The following is a 21,290-nucleotide window of genomic DNA, read 5'->3' as shown; positions in this document are numbered from 1 at the left end:
TTAATATTATACTGTATAAATTCCTTTGTTATATAATATATAGGTTTACAATTACCAAGGTTATTTTTAAATTGATTCCTTTGAATATTATAGGTTGGTATTACCAAATATCTTAACTTTTTTTTAAGAAAAATTTTAAGTGCGTTTGAATTTTAAATTTTTACGAAATAGCGTAACGATAACGATTTATCCTCAAACGATTTTAAACATTTGTTATTATTCAAAAAGTATAAGTCATAGATACTTGAAAAATTTTACCAGTTATTTAGATTGGCATTTTCTTTACATAATTTAATTTTCAAAATATTTTGACTTTTTTTGAGATATTTATAGACGACTGAAATTTTCAATTTGTCAGAAAATTTTTTTTAAAGTTTCGGTAAAAATTTATTGGCCCTATCAAAATACTTGAAAATTTAATACAAAGTTCCTCATAAGTTATTCTTATAGTAATTAAAAAATTATAAGAATACATAGGCACAATTTTTTTTTATTTGTATTTGAAGTTCAAATATTGACTTAATACGTAAAAATTACAACAATTTTCAAATTATCTTAGATCGAAATTCATAAAAGTTTTTCTTTTTAATTCTAAGATTTGAGAATTTAATACAAGGCTCATAATATATTTTTACAATAGCAGTTTAAAAATAAAAGAAATGTATAGCCACAATTTTTTTTTTACATGTATTCAAATTTTAATTTTGACAACATACGTAAAAATCACAAAAATTCGTAAATTATTTTGTCCTAGAAATTCATAACAAAATTTCCTGTTATACCTAAGATTTGAAAATTTAATACAAGGTTTTTAAAATATTTTTACAATAGCATTTGAAAAATAAAAGAAATATATAGTCACAATTTTTTTTATAAGCATTTACAATTCAAATTTTGACTAAATACATTATAATTACGGCAATGTTCAAATTATCTTAGATCAAAATTCATAAAAGTTTTTCTTTTTATACCTAAGATTTGAAAATTTAATACAAGGCTCTTAAAATAGTTTAGCAATAGCATTTGAAAAATAAAATAAATATATAGCCACATTTTTTTTTTACATGCATTCAAATTTTAATTTTGACAACATACGTAAAAATCACGAAAATTCGTAAATTATTTTATTCTAGAAATTCATAAAAAATTTTCTTTTTAAATCTAAGATTTGAAAATTTAATACAAGATTCCTTACAAATTTGTCAATCTTTATCACAAAAAAAAATGTCCACCGGAAATTCGAATTAAATTTTTATTAGCATTTGAATTTCAAATATTGACAAAAATTCGTCAAAACCATGAATATTTGCAAATTATTTTGTAGTTCAAAATTCATAATATTGTTTGTATTTATATCTAAGGTTATAAAATTTAACACCAAGTTTTCCATAAGTTTTGCTTCAAACTGCTATAGAGAAAATTTGAAGCGTCATTATAGGAAAAATGTTTTGAGCGTTTGAGTTATAAATTTTTATCAAATCGCGTAATGATAACGATTTATCCTCAAACCAGGTATTCGTATATCTTTGATCATATAATGTATTATGAATTATGATAACTACATGATAACTACACTAATTGATTAACCATGCCTTATGCAAAATGCGTCTTAATTGAAAAATAAAATATTTGTTTCAAAATAGAATATATGACATTATGACAATATTTAAATATAATATATCCTAGACTGACAAATCATCTCCGTTCAGAATCGTTTTTCGTATACAATGATACCTATCATTGCATTCAAATTTAATCCCATCCATTACAGTAACCTACTGTACAGCAGAGCGACATCCACGACTTACCCGCTTTTTTGTTTTTATGATTGTATATGTATATATTATTATATCTACACATATACCTGTTGTTTGAGTGCATTAATCATTATTCATTACTATGACAAAAATTATGCTTACAACTATATATGTAAAGACATATAGATTAAATAAATAATGAATACCTAATGCAAAATGTTGTAAAACGTAAAATATAAACTATATATAAATAAAATAGGGAAAACACTTAAACACTCTAAAGTAGATGTCGAGTGAACATCATTATCATTCAGAATGTCACTAAATAAATGTGTTAAATTTGAATCAAATGATACATCTTTGAATATCAAAAATGATTGTAAGAAATTCGGCCAGTTTAAATTTATGCATCTATAAGTAGGTAATTTATTTGTTTATCATTTACCTAGTTATTGTTATTTCACGGTATGTGAACTAAATTAGCACAAAAAATATCATTATATAATATAACAATATTATGTTAAGTAACACATATTAATATGTATTACTTAATATAAGTGCCAACAAATAAAAAAGTGTTAGAATAAAATATATTACTAAATATGTAGTTTTCTGTATTATTATTATTTAAATATCCAATAAAAATTCAAAATTTGAACTTGAAATGTTTATAAAATTGTAAATCTTGTCTTTTTGAAATTCTAAATTGTTGAAAGAAAAACGTATAAAAAACATTGAAATTAACTGTCTTAGATGTTTACATAAGAATTTTTAAAAATTTAATTGTATTTGGCATATTATAATATTGAAGTAAGGCCTAATAAAGTTTCTAAAACTAATCTATTTAAAATAATAACAAACAACACACATCTTGTTTGAGGATACATCGTTGTTATACGTTGAAATATGTATACAATTTCGTCAATATTTGAACTTTAATACCTCATGATAAGTAAATACATATTTTTTTTTTTAACTCAGTAAAAAATATATTTTTTTGGTGCTTTTATATATTCAAGCAATATAACGATGCTGTTAAAACTTAAATCAAACATGTTTAACTTTTAATGCTTATAAAAAAAAAAATAGGTGTGAAGAATATTTTTATTTGTAGTTCTTATTTTACATTTGCAAGCATTTTTACTCACTAAAAACAAATTATATCATTCATAAATTCCAAAAAAAAATTAAAAAGAGCAAAAATGTTTTGAAAATATAAAAGCAGGTATTATACCCAGAAAATTAAAATATAAATATTTGTTAAAAAATTCAGGTCTACGCAGTTATTCATATTTTTGAATTACAGCAAAAATACAAAATTTAGACATAAAAATTCTCATTATTTACTTTTTTCCGTTGAGAATTTTTTTTACACAGTAAAGGATCAACTAGATTCAATATTTTGCTACCCGAAACAATATGATGAAATACATTTAAAAAACAACTCATCCTAACCTTTACACATTTTTTGGTTTTCTCAGTATCAAAATGTGAAGGTATCATAAATCATCATATTTGTATGTAGAAATAGACAACACAACACATGATGAAATACTAGGTTAAAATTAAACCATGTCAATATCATTAATTATCATTTATCAATAATGCAATGTGACTTGTTGAAATATAGGCACTTGTAATAATTGACCGGTTTAGGATTAAATACCGGTTCGATTGTTAAGAACTAAACAAATTAAAACACTTATGCACACCAAGGATGACATACTTCTTGTATCCATAATAGATTTACTTACCCTTATATTATTATTTGAAAGTTATTGAATATTATATAGTTTTATCACTTTTATCTTATATCTAAAAATATCTTAATGTATAGAATGTAATTAATACTGTAGAATGTATAAATACTGTGAAAAAAGAATTTCATGATGGTGGAATACGATTTCTATGATGTTCCCGCCATTCATATAACATGAATTTCAGAACATTCTGTTATTTCTATATTTTATCGTATTTTAGATAATATTTATTGAACATTAATTTGACATTTGAACGAGTATAATATGATAAAAACAGTTTTTAATGTGTACTTCATTAATTAAATAAAAACAACTGAATTATCCCATTCATTAAATTAAAATTGTTTTAAATTACATACATATGCTTTCTATGTACCTAAACATCTAATTATATTTAAAAACAATATAAAAGTTAAAACGATAATAAATTCTATAATTATTAAATAGCATTATGGTAATCCTAAAAGTGCTATGGATTGGCAGCAATATAGCAATAACTCAATAATAATTACATCGCTTTTTTGATAACAAGAAGTAATTGGGCCCTATCTGTCTCTGAATCATCCAGATTCTACTGTAATTAATAAAATAACTATGTAATAAATTAAATATAATATATTAAATTGTTGTCTAATAAACGTGCAATAAAAAGAGTCGATATACTTTAAATTAATTTAATCATTTTTATATATAATAATGATTAAATTTATTGTGTACCTATACACAATTTTCCATTAACAACTTAAATTATTTCATAATACATTTATAATATACATAATACTACGACCTTCTATATTTAATTTAAAATTATTTTTAAACGTCTTGATAAAATATACAATAAATGAATAGTAGTTTCACTAAAAACCATAAATGTGAAAAAAATAATAGCAATTTTATTGTAATAAAGTCTCTTAGAATTGTATAAGTACTTATGAGTTAGATTTTTCTAGAACATTTTTTTTTTTTATAAGTACGAACATATTTATCAAGAAATGAGTACTTAAATACTGTTAAAAGAACCACTTCGTATAAAAAATATACAATGTATTATGTGATATTATAAAAAGTAGGTACGAATAAATAATAATATAACATAAACCATAAGGCATTGCATTTTATTGTTTTTACTATTCATAATATATTGCCGCTATGTTATGCAATTTTATTTTAATGAAGTGCAGGATTTTCTATAATAAACCGTATTCAGTTAAATCTGGTATAGGTTATCTGTAATTAATATTTGCGTTTTCTATAAATCACATTACGAGTAAAATTATATTTAAAAATCATACACAGTCCAATTTAGGAGGACGCCGTGGGGGGCTCCCCCTACACATAGACTAACATTAATCGATACATCGATACTTTAAAACACATATACAAAAAATGAACAACATAATATATGATATTATTTTTTTACTACAATATCAGTAATAACATATTGAAACATTTTAATTTCATAATCTTGTTAAATAAATAATAATTTATACATTTTAAATCAGAATAATTTTTCTGGGTTTCATGCAATATTTATTCAAAATAGTTTCGGTGTTTATCTGGTTGAATAATTTTTTTTCAATATTCAACAAAGATAAATAATGAATTATACTATACGACCAAATAGTTATACATTTTTTTCAGGAAATTTTCCATCATTTAGATATAAAAAACAGGGGGTGCTAAAGACCTTTTTGCACCCCCCTAGTTGCGCCACTGCAGCAGTTTATCTCCATCAATTTAATATTTAGAGTGAATTGACCTATTATAAAAATTAAAGGCAAGATTATTACCGAGAGATTTCATGAGATTTTTATTATATTTTAATTTTAAAGTGAATTATGAGTATTTTTAGATATAAAAACGATTTACAATTTAAAAATAATCATAACTCGCTTTAAAATTAAAATATAATTAAAAACTCATGAGATGCCCTCAGTCATCATCTTGCCTTTAATTTTTATAACATGTCAATTCACTCTAAATTTTAAATTAACGGAGATAAACGTGATCTGCTGAATGTAAAATTTGTTATGCTACGCACTTGAACGACGGAACAACACAATATGTGGGTGCGGCGTCCTCTTTAAGACGGCATAAATCCGAAATCGTGTATAATTAAATTTTTAATTCAACAGGTTCACTCGGGTAATACGACAAGGTCTTAAGGGTTTTATTTGATTTTGGTTCATATATTGTACACGTTTTTAAATAAAAGGACACATATGAAAACCGTGAAATTCGCTTTTATAATCCAAGGACGAATATTGATACTTATTGTGTCAATATTTAGAAATACCAATGATTTATATCATGATCTTGTTTTCAGTAACGATTAGTTCTGCTAGCCGAAAATATTTGTATCAGTTGTGTTGTATACGTATGTATACGTATTATATTCATTGAACTGTGTTCAGTTGAAAAAAAATTAAATTACACGGTGTATACCTATAATTTGGGATCAAAAGCAGATATTTATTTTTGCCTGCAACAGAATATAAAAACCCAATATCACAATGCGAACAGTATTTACATAATAATGTTACATAATGTTACATAAGTGCATACACTTCCACTGCTTAATATCACAATTTAAATTTTTTAAACACATAACTTGCATAAAATCGATAATTTACGTATTAATTTAGAAATAGATCACAGATGATCATAAATTAAATATAATTTCCCATATTTAAATTCTGCGATGGTATTTCCATAGCGTTAGGTTTTATATAAATATAACCAAACTTAACACATATATAATCTCATATGCTTCCAAAACAAAAAAATATGAATCCTATTTTGTCAAATTATTCAACAAATCGATTTAAGTATTTTAACATTTTAACATTTTAAGTATTCAGAAAAATATTGAATTTAAATTTTATTTGTGGCCTTAAACGCCACACCTATTCTATCCATCATCAGTAAAATATTATAATATATATAATATCCATGGTCAAATATTCGACGAATTTTCAGAATACTTTCAAAAAACTTTGCGTGGTAAACTACTGTGTAAATTGAATATTTGATTCTGTAAGCTTACTACAGTGTGACAAAAATCGCGTCTTTTAGATGTTAAATACTAAAATCCCTTACAAAATGTATGTAATAATATAATATATATTATGTAAGTAGATTAAATAAGTATATACACCTATAGTATAGGTCCTATACATACGTATATGATTAAAGCGTCTGCGCATGAAACACTCGACCAACTGCAGGGAGTGGGACACAGCGCAGGCATAAATAATGTATGATGCGGAAACGTTTGTTACTTTCCGACCTCCCTTCAATCGATTCCGTTTTTAAAAACCATTGTCTGCTGCACCGGGGTGAAAATAGATAATGATTTTCTCTGTAAACACGTGATATACGTGTGGTTTACGAATATTACGATATTTATTGGCACAATAATATGTATACAACATAAACGCAAAAAACGTCGCCAAACATCTCGTGACAATGGAGTGGCCATAATAATGACAATAACGATGATAATAAAAACCCCGAGCGTTTTTATCCTGTCGGCAGCGGCGGTGGCGGGCGAAAAGTATTGTTTCTCGAGAGGGTTTTTCGCGTGGTTAGTGTACGACTGCAGTGCGCGGTGAATGGCGTATAAGGTACCACTAGAACTGTATTCGGCGAAGCTCGGTCCGATACTATAAATTTAGGAACGAGCATAAGATGGCGATAAAGGCGAGACCGAACGATATTTCTTTCGACGTTTCCAGTTACCGATTTTCGTGCAGGAAACCCGGTCGTAAATACCGCGTTTGCGAGATTCGCATGAATCTCAATTATAAATGTATATATAATATAAACCACGAAAACCTCTCACTGTGCACATTCGCAACGGCTCAATGGTATCCATTCGGAAGAATATAATATATCTATCACGTACGTATAAGTACGTTACGTGCCCCCCTCCCCCGGAATTTGAAAAAAAAAGAAAACAGTGGGACGCAATTATAGCATGAATTTGCAGCACTGCAACTATTGCGCGTAAAGTCGATACGTAATAATTTGCGGAAAAAAATGACGGATAAACTTTAATGATTATAGGTCAGAAAGAAAATAATGCTGAAAGCGCGAACGTTTCAACGCCATTTTCATCTCTATGATAGTAATATCGTATATTCGTAAATGGGTAATAGTACTGGGTACCCTATATATGTATAAGGTAATGGGTATTGACGTGCGATTTTATGCATTCGATAACGCGACACGCCTCCACGAGGATTTGAACTTTGAAGACCCGATAAATTCATGAAATTGGCTGACGGTTTTTATATAACGATCAGAATACTTTATGTATAAAAAATGCATGTATATGCCAGTAAACACCAATGCGTAATTAAAATACCAACAAATATCATCAAATATTTATAATGGCATTTCCCGTACAAGATTAATTTTTCAAACTATTTGAACTCTTTTTGGGTTGATTAGCTATGAGAATTTTTTTAATTTTTATAAATTACATATATTTTAATTAAAAATGTATAAAAGTTTTTCTTTTCATAGTGAGTTATCATTGGAAATTTTAATAGAATATTCCCAATAAGTTTTCTACCGTTACATCAAAAAATAAATTTTACCGGAAAGTTACACTATATATAGGTATGAGATATTTTCAATTTTAATGACATTTTTATTTTTTTTTTTATTATTTAATTTGATTATTAACATAAGTATATGCTGGGATGACACAACGCTTCCACTTAAAATCGTTTTTCGTATGCAACGATTTCTCATTGAATTCAAATATAACACATCTATTACAACGACATGTTCGACAACTATACTGTACATCCGGACGGTGCTCATTTGTTCACCTTGTTATTTTTTTATTGCATATTTGATATTTTTCAATTTTATGTACCATAAGATTCCAACTCATATATTATTTATAATATCTCCCCCCGCCATTAATTATAAATTATAATATTGTCTGCTATTCGGGAGCAAAAATAGTAATAAAATTAAACATATTATACGGCGGTAAATCGGTAAAATACTAAGATAATATTATAAATATGAGACATTTTCGTAGAGTAATAATATATATTTATAAATACATTATACCGGTATTATATAGATAAACAGCATAATATATTATACATACATTATGCAATTACGTAAACGTCGATTTAAATTTTACCCTTATGGTATATCAGAATAAATATTATTTATTATTTCCAAGAGATTTTACTCGTAATGAAGGAGACCGTACGTTTTGTACCACGGTTTCAGTAAGGTAGATTAGGTTATAGGTATAAGTACATAATATTATATCGTACATGGTCAAAACCACCCGCAACCGCAAGCACGATTCCTAGTAATTGAGTGCCCAATCGTCGATCGTTATGATATTGTGAATAAAATTCTACGAAAAACTTCCAGTCATCATCATCGTTGCCGGGGAAAACCTATCTCGTCGATCTAATCGCCTTGGCCCGACTTGTATAGAGCATAGATCAGTAATCAGTGGACAGTAATACGGCATTGTTGGCATTGTACCTACCCAGTTCGTTCGTTTCCGTCCGGTCGTATGTGTCGTCGTGTCGAGTGTACGTGAAAACTACTGGTTAAGTCTACGGTAACCTGACGATTGTCGTGAAGTGCGTTTATTCGTTTTCATTTCGGCGTGTTAGTGTTCTTGAAAAATAAAAACCACCGTCAATCGAAAATTGAACCGATTTAAAGGCTGTGGCCGTTGCGTCGAGACTCCGAGTCAACATCAATGGTTGATTGAACTATATACCGGTATGTTATTTTATCTTCTGAGCTTATATCTAAATATTAATACCGTTTAAGTCAAAAAAAAGATTTCTTTGCGCAATCAAGCAGCATCGATAGTTTTGAATTGAAAATAAATAATCAACTTAAGGTAACTTGAACGTGTAAAGTTGTTCATGACTGTAGTGTATATTATTAGAAGTTGACTTATGTGTTTCTTGAAGAAAAAAAGTAACGTCATTTATATTTGACATGAGACAGTATCAAGATATTATAATCAAGATTTCCCGACACCTGGTATTTACTAACAAAAACACGTTTTATATTGTATTTGTTTTCTGATTACCAGAAGGATACACAATTTTACAGTACTCGAATTGAAACAAAAATTGTGTACGGATGCTTATTTCATTTCAGAAAACACCGTTTCATAGCGTATAAACTGTACCGTACCACAGGTGGACTTTCCCCCACTCCTACGCATAAAGTTACATAGTTAACACAACACATTATAATATTTAGACAATTATTTTATGTTTAGTTTATCGTATTATGGGACAATCATAATGGAAATGGATTACCCGTTAATCTCCATGACATTTGTTGTGTGATTACGTGTAGTTTTAAGTAGTAAAATTGTAAAAACAAAATATACTATAAGGTATATTTCGTATCAGCATTGATTGTCAATCGACGATAATTCATATTCCTAGTAAATGGTATCCATTATACTTGATACATTTTTCTCATTATAAAATTTTAAAAATAAAATATGTTTGAAAACTCCCTATACGTAATATGCATGTAGCTATAATATTATTCGTATCTTATCGACTGTCGTTAACTGTCGACGATAACAGTTTCCTGGGAAAATGAGCCATTTGCTTGAAATAAATGAAAACAAATTCCAAATATTCCATACAGAGGTAGATATCTCCAAGGGGAGCCGTCTCTCGCTTAATCAAATGACAGGGAACGATTAAATCTATGATAAATAGATAAAATGAAAGTGGATCCCTTCCCACCCCCCAATTCGAGCAATACAATTTAACATTTCATCGTAAACGTGCGCTTACCGTGATATTTAATGATAAACGTCCGAGTAGTTTAGCACATACGTAGTACGTACTATAACAAAAACACGAAACTTTACCTTCAGTCTCTATGCGTTTATTCTACAAGACGTATACATAGCTGCATCCATTACAGAATGATGTACGGTTTATCTGGACTGCTTCAGGTCCTTGTTTCAATCGAAGGCGGCCTTCGACGCACGAAATGGGTACATCGTTGTCACCACACTATTAAACCGTTGTAATAGTATAGTTTCGAAGTATCACTAATGTTATTCGTTGTTTTCGTTTAACGACGACAACGTTCCGAGTTCGATTGAAAATTCAAATGCCGTCGAGACTCGAGACCGTCGAGTGCAACTTTCAGGCGAGCATGTGTATACTATATTATACAAAAACTGCGTGCTGTCTGGTCCCGACAACACCGGAATCCGGTCGCCGGTATATATTATTATTACATTCCGGGATAATAAAAACTAATAGGGAAAAATGAGGTATTTATAAGTAGAGAAAAAACGTATATTCCATTTGGTATATCATAATATCATTATCTTCATCATTAAATATCGTATGCAGTGTATCTACTATCTACACACACACACACACATTTATATATATTTATATTAATATTATACACCTGTATAAGAAAATAAGACATAAGTGTCCGTACAGTGTACAGCAAACGGCGGTTCTCTGAGTAATAGAATTATTTATTTGCGATTGCGTATGTGTGTGTTCGTGTTTGCGCGTGTACGACGATAACAACAATAAAAACGGATCGTACACACGCGTGCGAGCGGTGTTGTGTTGAATGAACAATCGACGGACGGAGGCGGTTTGACGAACGCGCGCGCGTGCCCGCAGCCGACCTAGACCAGTTCAGTGTGCGGGCGCGGGATAATAATTACCGTGTTCGGCGACGGCGGAGACGAGACAAATCGACCACTTGTCGCGACCGTATAATAGTATTTGTAATAGTCGTAATATTAATGTTCGTTGTTCGTATCGCGTTTTAAACGGCAACGTTTCTGTGCATTATATTATTATTATTATTACATTACGACCGACAAGACTTGATAACTCGATCTGTCGGCGCTTTAACCAATTAAACCGTTTTGTGATCGATGCTATTAGATAGATACCTATAATATCCAAAAGAGAAATCAATGAAATGTTTTTTCCTACAAATATTCGTGCATAATATTATTATTAATTATTATTACCTGCCTAGTATTAATTATATTTCTATGTAGGTATCTATATATACATGTACGTTGTACCTGCATGTAAGTGTATATCGTATAATATGTATAAAATCTGTTCACAATCTTTTTCGTTCATGAATCAATTCAGAGGCGTATTTAGGCACAGGCCCTATAGGCCCGGGCCTAGAGCGGCAACATTGGAGGGCGGCAAATTTCAACGATATTTTTCTTACAAAATTGTAAAAAGTAGATTTAATTTGATGAAATCAAACTCAACTAATTTTTGTTCGCTCAAAATTAATCATCTATACACATACGAAACACAGTACGAGCACATAGATAACAAAACACGCGCATTCACTGCGGGTTCGGTTTCTTATACTTAAGACAGAATTTTATTGTATGTAGTAATTAATTTGAAAATTAAATTGTAGGAAGGATGTATGGGGGGGGGGGGGAGGAAGGTGGTGAATAGGAAAGTACCTATAGGCGGAAAAACCTTAAATACGCCACTGTGAATTTTCTGTAAGTATTATCAGGAGTTGGAGTGTCATTGGGAGTAAAATTATGGGACAAGCATCTTGAATAATATTTTTAATTCAATTCTATGTGGTTTAATGAAGCCTGGGAGCAGTCGGTGTATAAAATTAAAAATGGTGGTAGCAACCGCTACCTTTATAGGGTATACAAAAACGTAGGGATGATTAACTTGTTTGTTGAGTAACTTAAGTAATACCGTCGACGTTTATTTTATATACAGGCACAGTCAATCTGTAGGAATCAATCTCTGACTTTTAACAAAGCTCGTGTATGTGAGGATTCAGTGCCCACGTCCTAGGGTTGTATAGTGAATTATTCCAAACAAGATTTATTAGTGCCAATGTTCAATATTATTTACGTTTTAATTGTTTGATACTATCGTTTTTATATTCGACATGGTGATAACTGATAACCAATTAGATTTTATCGCGAGTTATTGCTAAACTTGGTCATTGCTTATTTGAATTGGTTCATTACTCAACATACGACAGTTTGTCAACGTATTTGAACTTTTTTTTTTACCTAAATAATTTTCTACTATGAGGTTGGGAAATATTTTAACTAAAAAATCATAAGCCCTCATATTATTACCTATCTTAAGGGATTTTTTGATATAATGTTTAAATGATTTTAATTTTTTGTTACATTTCATAAAAGGTATTCTACTCGTATAGTATAGTTTTTTAATACATGTATACTATATAGATATAAGGTAAAAATATATATAATAAGTAATATGATAATATAAACATTTATGTATTTAATACTGCAAAAGGTATAATATAAATATTTAAATACTATAATTCTCCGATAGATATAAGTAGGTAGGTAGGTAGGTAGCCGTAGGTAGATAATTTCTATTGGCTGAGGACATTAAAACTGAAAATATGTATGCATTATGGACTAATAAAAACAACAAATGCACTTAAATATGCTTATAAAAAGTTTATAGGGGGGTGGAGTGGCCGAGCGGACTAAGGCATCTGTTGCCATGCACGCAGTCGCCGGTTCGAACCTCGGTCACGGGTGGCATCGCTCTTTGGGCATTTCGCGGTGTCTGGAGAGAGAGGCTGCCGCCCCCCAACCTGGCATGCCAGAAACCTACGGGTGCCTATTCAAAATTCTGCCAAAAATACCCACGTGTTTAAAACCTACAGTACCTTCCCCTACAGTTCCCCCAGGCTAATGACCTCAGTTGTCGAAGCCTTAACCCTAAAAAAAAAAAAGTTTATAATATGAATTTCGGTACTTAAAATATAGACAAACTTATGAAAACAAAAATATAAAAGATTAAGTAATAGTTAATCATAATTTCATTTACACTTCCTGCTACACGCGTAAGCGAACCTCTGATCATTATTATCAACCTAAGTCAATGACGCATGGTATCTCGCATGGTATACTATACTCGGATTAATCCATTTTATTTTTAAATATTCAATTTTCCAAGTACATACTTGGACATACATAATATATTATTCCCCAAATGCTTCAACGCATTGTATGTATAATATATAATAATTATCAGGGCTAGATTTAGCCCCCCCCCCCAAGATTCAATTAATAAGAGCCCCCCACAAAATGATTGACTTTTTTTTAAACTTAATAAAAAATTAATAGCATGATGAGGGAATAACTCATTAGTAATATAATTTTAAAGTTAATGTTTTAAAGCATGTAGATCAACTAAAATTTCTTATATTTCAATCTTATGTGGGCTCTGGGGTCCCACAATCTTAAATCCGGCCCTATTAATTGTTATGAACTTATAAACCAGAATCGTGTACTGTGTACTGTAGAATAGTGTGAATAAATGTGTGGTGTAAAAAAATGTTCAAAAATATTTTGAATTATTTATAATTTTTAGAAAAATTTGATATATGTGTTTAAATTTCAAATCTTTTGTTCTTCTATAATGTTGAATTACAAAAATAAACCAAACTGATTTTGCATAAACATTTGTGTTTTTCAGTAATTTTTTTTCTGATTAATATGATACAAATTGAGAACTTATATTATTGATCTACGTTCCAACTTGATCAAATTTCTTCCTGAAATTATCAGCAAACTTAAGAAACATAAAAACACATATCATTTCAAAATCAATACACTTCTAAAACGCTCCACTCAGAATCTAAATAAAAAAATAATAATTTTATTGTGTTAAAAATAGATCGTTATGGCATGAAAGACGTAAAGATAATCCTATACGTATTATTTATGAATACATAACACCTAAATTATGCTATAACTCAACACTATAGGGAACTTTTGGACGATGTTCAAATGCGTTTAAAAATGAGCACCAAATAGAAATAAATTATTTACCTAATCTTATATATTAATATATATATATATATAATTTTATAAATAGGTATGTGTAGAATGTAGATACAAATATACAATGACAATATTTTCTTGTAACAATTTTATTAATTTTTTTTATTGACCTTACTAATAAAAATAATGAGAAAATATAGGTAACGTCTTGAAAAAAGTAGATTTTTACATGAGTAATATAAATACACTCTTTGTTTGATATTTCATATTAAAACAAATTACACCTTAAAAGGCTTAAATTCATCAGGCATTTCATTATTTTTGGAAACTCGGATATTCTAATAATGTAACAATCACTGTTTTGATGTTTAGAAAAAAACACATCTTATTAATAATTTGTTAAGTGTTTAGATGTCCAGATGTATTCGTTACGAAATAACGTAGTTTATAGGATAGTAATAAGGTAGGCCGAAGGCCAGTTTTTCAGGGTGGTTAGAGGCCCCCGCGTATGTAAAATAATTACGATAATTGACGGTGAATAAACGATACGGGACCGGGTGGCAGTATTGTGCTAAACATTTCCCACCCGTTCTCGGGTTTTTGAACGGAAAAAAAAAGGATAGTAATAAGGTATCAATGATGAACATACAGACACAATAACGAACTCATTAGATTCCTACATAGAGTTGTATGAAAAATAAAATCCTATAAATTAAACATAACTTTATGATTTATTATAAGTATAATGTCTTATTATTGTTATAAACATCTTATAAATTAAAATTGAAAATTGAAAAAATCTAGAATTTTAAATCACCCGTATAAGCTTTTATTTGGTTTCGATTTTTATCTTCTATGATTATTTTCAATTAATCATAACACTCATAACCAAATAACATTAGGTATAAAGACTAGTGTGTAATGATGGTAATGAATAATACGATTGTCCTATGTTAAGTATAACTACTGTTTAATTTATCAACATGATGTTCATTATTCTGTTATATAATATTATTATTTGTTAAACAGATTTTAATTTAACGAAAAACATAGTCTCGGGTAGAAAGTATACTATAATAGTCTTAAAAAAATGTATAAGGTAATATAAAGGATAAGAGGCTGCCCATAGACTGAGGAAAATCCCATAAAAAGCAATTTCTCTCGTGCAAGTGACCAAGCCAGTTCGCTTCCAGTTTTAACAACGTACATCGGGCACGTGGTAATGGTCGATTTTATTTCAGACCACCTGAAAATCAAACCGAATAAATCCTCTGTAGTGGCACCGCTACCCGGTTCTAGGATTTATGTGCAACCTGACTTCCACCATACGTCTTTGCGAGACCGCTTTAAAACGAACCTACCTATATAATAATATTCGTACTGGCATTTTGTTGGCAACCACGGGTTGTACGGGCTACCTTAAGGAATCGCTAATTGCAACTGTAAACCCAGCCTAGAGATTTATAGGCACATATAACACCGTTCGTTTTGCATCATCCCCTTCTATTGAATCATCCCCTGCTTGAACTACGATCCCTTGGTCGATGCCATCACTGCACATTTTGCACCTAACCTCTGTCTAAAGTTAATGCTTAATATCATTTAGGTAGATATCAATATAATTATTATCAGAATTTTTACGGAAATGCATTAATAATACATTATTTAGTTATTTTAAACGTATAATGTATGCTTTTATTGTGTCCTATTATGATCATTAATTAGAATTACTCAAAACCTAGGTGTAATTTAATTAAATCCATTATTTTTCTGATAGTTCCAAAAATATATGGTTTACAGTTCGTGATTCACTTGTGAAATAATTACATAGGTTTATACAATTTCGTATTTTATAAATATTTGCAAAAATTGCCTGTTATAAATATGGTTACTTTATTGCCAAAAGTGTGGTATTAAAAAATTGTAAATGTTTGCCTTAAATAGTGTTGAACTTGAATAAAAACACACCCTTAAATTAAATAAACGTTGTTTAAGAAGACGTTATGTCCGATGTGTTGTCTCCGTCTTTCAAGTGCGTAACATAGCAATTGTTATGCTCTGCAGAACACGAGTAGCTCTGTTAGTTCAAAATTTAGAGTGAATTGACCTCTTATAAAAGGTATAACATTATTATCGAGGGCTTCTCATGGGCTTTTTACTCAACTTACAATTTACCTCAAACTATTCGGCCACTTTAAGGAAAAAAATGAAACACGTGTTATTTATTTTGTTTTTTTATATTATTTCAATTACGTATTTTTTTCCTTGTATCAGTATCACACAAATTTGATAGTAGGTATAACGACATCTTGACAAATAAAATTTTTGTATGTAAGCAGATATAATATATAGTTATATGAGTATACGTACTATAAAGATAGGTTGTTATTTGTTTTATACTTTCAACAATCACAATAACGCCAATTTATGTACATTTAAATTATACAAAATTGATTTTCGTTTAATATTACGTAAGAATAATAATTTTACTTTTGAGGGTATTTAAAAAGGCATTTCTCTTATTTTTTAGAACATTAAAATCAGCTTTCTAATTAGGTATTATATGAATAATTTATTAAACATCAGGTGAAGAATTATTAAATATAAGAAAGAGAAATGACTTATTAACTTTTAAAATTTAAACCTATACCTTTAACTTGTTTTTACTTTAAATTTTACCACAAGAAAAAATACCAAACTTATAAAAATTACGAGACCATTATGTTAAGACATTTTCTACTGCATAAAATATACTGGGGACATCAATTTTTTGGACGATTGTCTCGTTTTTCGCTTGCGGGTGATATACAGTTTATATTATATAAAAAAAAACCGTTTTACAAAAACTTATCACGGACCGGCAATAAAAACGCTAGATCTGTTTATCTTGATAAAATTGTACAAGTGCCTCGGCGTGTTGCAGTTTCCTCCTTTTTTTCTCCCGAAAAAAAACATCCACCGCCATAGCTCGTCGTAAATTTATATTTGCCAGTCTGCAAATAAGAACAAATGTAGCGGAAGACCCGTATCCATCGACATTGTGATTTACGATCCGGGGCTTACGGACAAATTTGCCGATAAATTCGGCGCCCCCACCCCTTCTAACCTTCTCCAAATACGATTTAAAAATAAAATAAAAACCCTTTTTTTTCATCCAGTCGTTTTGATTAAAAACCCTCGTATAATATCCAAAAGAGTACGACAATAAAAACATAAATAGACAGCGTTTATTTTTGTATTTTTATTTTATTTTATTATTATTATTATTATATTTTTTTTACATACGTTTTGCTCATATAAACCCTTCTCGTATAATATATACGAGTCTCAGGGGAACGGGGCTTGTATGGTTTTTATTTTGTTTGTTGTATTTTTATTAAAGAACAACGCGTCCACTGAACTCGAAAACGATCCCCGAAAACGACAATTGCCAAAAGTGCCGCCTGAATGGCCTACCTTCCTATACAGCATTAGGAAGAGAACCACTGTGGCACTGTGTCCATTTTGAAAATATGGATTCCGTTAATAGCACATCATGATTACATTGCATTTGAATTATGGTCAATCGTTTTTATATAATATATATCCTGATCGTCGCAGATCAAAACAATAATAGGTATTGGAATCATTTGGTGTTTAGTAGAAAAAAAGGGTTGGACTATTGCAAAAAGTATGGTTCAAAATTTCATAGATAAATACAATGCTAATGCAAGTACGATCAAAAATATTATACATATTATACGCTCGTCATAATTTATTGAAGATTTATTCGTTTAAATTATTGTGTATGATATTTATATATCTCACTTCACAATATATTAGGGGGTAGGTTTACGGGTTTACGGGTTTACCTATTTACTATATATACAAGTATACGATTGGCCCGAATCCATTTTTTTCATTGTATTAAATTCCTATTTGGTTTTATACTATTTATAATGCATGGTATGTCTGCAAAACCAATGTTGACACTGAGATTGGACGTTATAGCAATAAAGCTAATAATATAATGTCAACGAATTTATAATTTTTTTTAAACTTCCATTTATATATTATCAGGGTAAAATAAACTAAAATGTATAATATGGTCGCTGTTGATATATTATGTTAATGTTTGGCCAAATATTTCGTTGGTTGTAAAATATATTATTTTTAACGCCGATAATTGAGAATTATTATAAAACAAAACGTTAATTCAAACAACTTGTAATTTATCACTATTGTGCTAATATAATAAGTGACTTAAAATATCGTAAAATATTTTTTTTGAAATGCAATTAATCAATATAATACAACATTCTTATAAATTATTTAAAAACAACACCAATATTATTGTGAGATAAAACGATTATGTTTGAATACCTACTATAATTAATTTTTTTTAATTTTAAAATTTAAATATTTAGGTTGTATAATCATTGTGATTTAAATTAAATAACTATACAATGTATAATATTAAATATTATTTGTAAATTAAAATATACAATTTTCTTATGTAAGCAATATTAATTTAGTTTTTTTAGTCAAATTTCACAATTTTTTTCAACTTTTAATAAGATTATTAAGCACAATGTAAAATTTCTAAAATATATTCCACAAAAATTAGTCCTTTTGATGATATAATTGTAAATTTACTGACCAAATTTTTGTTTTATACTTAAGTATCTAGAGAAAAAATAAAATAGTAATTAAACCTTACAAGAAAAAGTTATTTATTGTAAAATAAATATATATTTAAAGTTTCTCTAAGTTTTTTTTTTAGTAGAATATATTATAAGATCTATCAGCTATTGAACATATCCGGAAATGTCGTGGGTGATCGATGAGTAGCCGCATTATCGGGTTTGGTGAAACATGGTAAGGGGCAGATGTAAAAACGATTTAAAAACTATCCAGTACTAAAATACATCTGAACATGCACTATAAATGGACTAATGTAAAATGTGTAATTCCAATTTCACCACATAAATCAAGTACCAGTTGTGAACGGATATAAATCTATACGGTTCTCGGCTTCATGTACAAGCCTAATGGTCGGTCATTATTTTATTTTAATAGGTCTACACGGATTTGGCAATATTTTTAGTTATTTTTTCAATCTGATAATCTTCACAAATTTTCATATGATGAAATTTTAGAAATTTTTTATCAAACCATTCATGAATCAATAATAATTATCGGATTAATATTTTTAAGCAATTTTGCGCTATTAAATCAATTAATATTTGGTGAATGAACTTTACGTTAGGATTGACGTTCATTATATGATCAAAATAATATGCTATGTGCTTAATTTCATTTTTGACCGCAGTTAGAATTGCCAGTCGTCAGTAGAGTCGGTACTAGCTGAGGGCTGGAATCAGCGGTGGCGGCCATAATACATACAACTACAACTCGTCCAAGGTGTGAAGCCCTTAGTACATTATATTATTTTATTATAGCGCAACCCCTTGTTTTTCAATTCGCTAGTTAACTGAAGGTGCAGCCAGATAAAATGTTACGATATAGGCGACTTGTTGATATACCTGCTGTCGTATATAAAGTGGCGGCGAAAGTCCACTGACAATATAAGCGTGTTTGTTTATTCCCTACTATCGTATTTATAATATATAATTCCGGTGAGGGATGAACGTTCAAAAAGGCTTGCGTTGCGTGATGTGAATGGTCCGGCGACTATACAATGGGAGATCAAATGACCGCCAGGTCATTTGATTTGTATTATTATTATTTTTATTATGATTATTACTATTTTCGTTATTATGATGTTATATACGTTGCGAGGGTTACTCTTGGAATGGGTGAGGAAGGACTTTTATTGAGCGTGTAGCACAGATTGTATTGTGCACCCATATTATGTGCTTCTACTTCATATGTATTATGTTGGTAGTTACTACGTTTTTTTGCATGAATGCTATATGATTTTATAAAAGGGTCGGCTGTTTACTACTGTAGTAATAATATATTTAGTTAGAAATCAAAACGGATCAGATAATCTTTATACCTACTGTATAATTATATTGGTCTAATTCAAGTGTCCGGTCTAATTATTGTACCTATAATATAATCTTAAAGTATTTTACTAAAAATATGTTAGTTAGTTTCATTATTAGAATTTCTTGATTTGTTTTTAAAATTGTATCTTACCAACATAATATATTGAAGTACCTACTATTACTATAAAATATTATGAGATTCTGTGTTTCTTAAGCTTACTAGGTATTCATACAAATTATATTAATATTCTTTTTTGGAATTAACTGTGAAAAGCTTATCTACTCAAAAAAATATTTCATAAAAAATATATAAAAATGCAAATCTTAATAATATAATAAAAATATTCATAAACTTTTTAAAACTAATTACAGCTCTTAAACACCAATAATAATGAATTCATTAAAATCGATAATAATTTGAATAAAAAGTGAATTACAATAATCACATTTTAAAATAATGTGTACCTAACTTTAAGTTGAGAAAGCTGTCGGACAGAAAAGTTCTGACATTAAAATAGTTCATATAGTAACCTACAGATGTCGTCCTTAACCATACAATTTATATAATATATTTAGAACTAATAGTTATTAATCATTTGAAATTTTTGCAATATATTGAATATATATTATAATATAATAAACTAAAGACTAAAAAATATAATAATTAATAATATATATATATTATTAGATAGGTACTCATTAAAATCAATCATATAGTTAGGAAATTAACAAAATTCGATATAAACATTTACATTAATCTATTAAAAGTTGTTTAACTTTATTAATATGATCCTTAAATTACATTTATATTATATTGTATTTTGTAAATTTGTATTTTATATTTTTAAACTTTCCTAATTTGCTGTGTAAAATATATTTAATGTATTTAAATTTAATTTTAAATAAATTGCTTATTTTCTGTTAATTTTATTCTATA

The 21,290-nt window shown here is 28.8% G+C and overlaps 1 protein-coding gene and 1 long non-coding RNA gene across 2 annotated transcripts in view; one reads left to right on the top strand and one right to left on the bottom strand.

Moving 5' to 3' along the window:
• Window positions 1-10,617, bottom strand: part of LOC149058813 (uncharacterized) — an 84,257-nt gene extending 73,640 nt beyond the window's left edge. Inside the window, exon 1 of the long non-coding RNA XR_016190119.1 lies at window positions 10,416-10,617. This is a non-coding gene — a long non-coding RNA (uncharacterized LOC149058813). The remainder of the gene's footprint in view (window positions 1-10,415) is intronic.
• LOC149058811 (uncharacterized) overlaps window positions 9,038-21,290 on the top strand; it is a 182,783-nt gene continuing 170,530 nt past the window's right edge. Inside the window, exon 1 of the mRNA XM_089218599.1 lies at window positions 9,038-9,289. The gene's annotated coding sequence lies outside the window, so the exon portion shown is untranslated. The remainder of the gene's footprint in view (window positions 9,290-21,290) is intronic.

Source organism: Diuraphis noxia, unplaced genomic scaffold (assembly GCF_037042655.1).
Source record: "Diuraphis noxia isolate RWA-SAM2 unplaced genomic scaffold, SU_Dnox_SAM2 contig0002, whole genome shotgun sequence".
Lineage (NCBI taxonomy): Eukaryota > Metazoa > Arthropoda > Insecta > Hemiptera > Aphididae > Diuraphis > Diuraphis noxia.
This window is presented reverse-complemented; position numbering and strand designations above follow the sequence as displayed.